At 37.7% G+C, this 2,043-nt stretch overlaps 1 protein-coding gene across 9 annotated transcripts in view; it reads left to right on the top strand.

Moving 5' to 3' along the window:
* LOC111248707 (uncharacterized) overlaps positions 1-2,043 on the top strand; it is a 47,859-nt gene that overhangs the window by 4,683 nt on the left and 41,133 nt on the right. The window lies entirely within an intron of this gene.

Below are 2,043 nucleotides of genomic sequence, written 5' to 3'. Positions count from 1 at the left end.
GTCATCTTCTGTCGTCTGCACGGGTTCTCCGCCTATGTATACACTATGGTATAAATATAGTATTAAAGAACGATTAAACGTGATAGAAAGTGGTAGAAGAGTCTCATCCTTGTTGCGGACAGTTACCAGCAATTTTTTCTCCTCTCCTTCCAATTGGCTAACATGGATAGATTGTTTTGATTTGTTGTTGAGTGTTAACGGCTAATGCTATTTCATCTCGTGTATGATTGTGTATATGGTCGAGGTTATCGAGGGTGTGCAGTGATGAAGATATAGCAGAAACTGAAAAGATACCATTGACTTTTTGCGTAGAAGAGAAAGTGGGTTTTTTTTGAAGAAAAATCTTCGTTGTGATCATCTTGGGGTAATGTCATCATTACTGCTGTGTATCACTTAGATGTATAATACAACTATACTGGAATAATAGTGCGAATGTGATCTAGTTGGAGCTCGCAAGCAAGATGACAGGTTTCACAGTGTGCACTACAAACAGGAGTTTTTAGGCGGAAGAAGTTCGAAAAGGTCGCAATCACTGCCCAACACCTTCTCCTATGTTTCAGAACCATCGTTGTGATTCTGTAAGAGGTGACACTGGTGTCATTGAGCTTGTGAGATACAAAACTTAATCTATTTAATCATCCCTTTCATTGCTCAAAAAAAAAAGTTACGAACTTACTTCAACTCAATCAGTGGACTCACTTTGTTGACAGCGCATTGAGGACCAATAAAACTTGAGTAACTTGGTAAATATCGAAATTCGATTGTGTTAAATCCTAACAAATGTGCATATCTGTGATGCAATGTTAACATGGCCTGAATGAGCTTGCTTATGCTGTTTTTTTTTTTTTTCGTTGTAAAAGTAGCTGCTACAATCCTTAAATTCTGTGACGCTATTCAGTGTCGCTATGGCTGAATGTGCGAACGCATGGTCCTTTACAGCGGCTTATTCACGTATTTCCGTTTGTCTAATCAATCACTTGCTGTCAGGCAGTAGCTGGAAGCCGTGGCCGATTAAGCGCATAACAAATTGTTTGTCATAGTTGATATATTCGCCCTTATTTTACCGGATCCCTATTCAAATACGGAGAAATAAGTCAAAAGAAAACATTTCTAAAGCTAGTTTCGAGGCATCCCTAGATAGAAAACGAAAAATGTTTGTTTCTTCAGTTCTGTATTTATTCTTAACTGTCGTGTAGTATATGGCGTTGACAGGACTCGAAGCAGCGACCCCTCGTTGGCTTCTTTAAGCCAAAGGTTGACCTGCCCAAGAAACATTTTTATATAAGTGATTTTGCGAGGAAACTAGGAAGGATAGCGGATTAGCAGAAGTAAAACGTCCTGCAATATATCTGTGAAAAGTTGCGATTCCCTCTATGTGACAGGTTAAGGCCGTATGACTCGCTACAACGGTTAAATAGATGTTGACACCAATCATAACATAATAGATCTTATTCGGCTTATTTGAAGTTACACACAAATTTACAAAATACCTTTCACTTAGTTGGGTCATGCTTTTAAGATGTTTCGCTTGGTAGAGTCTAAAACTTGTGTCTAATTCAGCTATTTTTTTCCAGGAACAGTGGGGTTTTTCTTTTTGTTGTTAGCAAGTTTCATTCAAACAAAGAGAGTTCCAATAAAATGTTGTGGATAAAGCGGCTATATCTAGTCACATCCCGATCCTATTAAATAGCTATTGTATAAATGGAGAGCCCAGGTCATTCATCTGAATAATCTGACATGGATAGATTTATATAAAATATTTTAATTTTACTGTATAAATGAAACGGACGTACTTGATCGATGCAGGGGTCCGTCGTATTTGAGTACTGATTTCTTATGTCTAGACGAGATATTCCGACAAATTTATGAGCTTTACGTTTTTGGTGACAATCGCAATTCATGACAAATTAGTTACGTTTCAGACCCGTACCATATGTATCTGGGATGCAAATAATATCCCGCCAAATAGCTCGTAGTGTTGCATGCGACTATTTCTGTTACAGGTTTCTTGTATGATTGCCGCTATAAGATTAAAAAAATTTG

Source organism: Varroa destructor, unplaced genomic scaffold (assembly GCF_002443255.2).
Source record: "Varroa destructor unplaced genomic scaffold, Vdes_3.0 BEIS01000004.1, whole genome shotgun sequence".
NCBI classification, from domain to species: domain Eukaryota; kingdom Metazoa; phylum Arthropoda; class Arachnida; order Mesostigmata; family Varroidae; genus Varroa; species Varroa destructor.
Note: the sequence above shows the minus strand (reverse complement) of the source record. Positions and strands in the feature narration are given on the sequence as shown.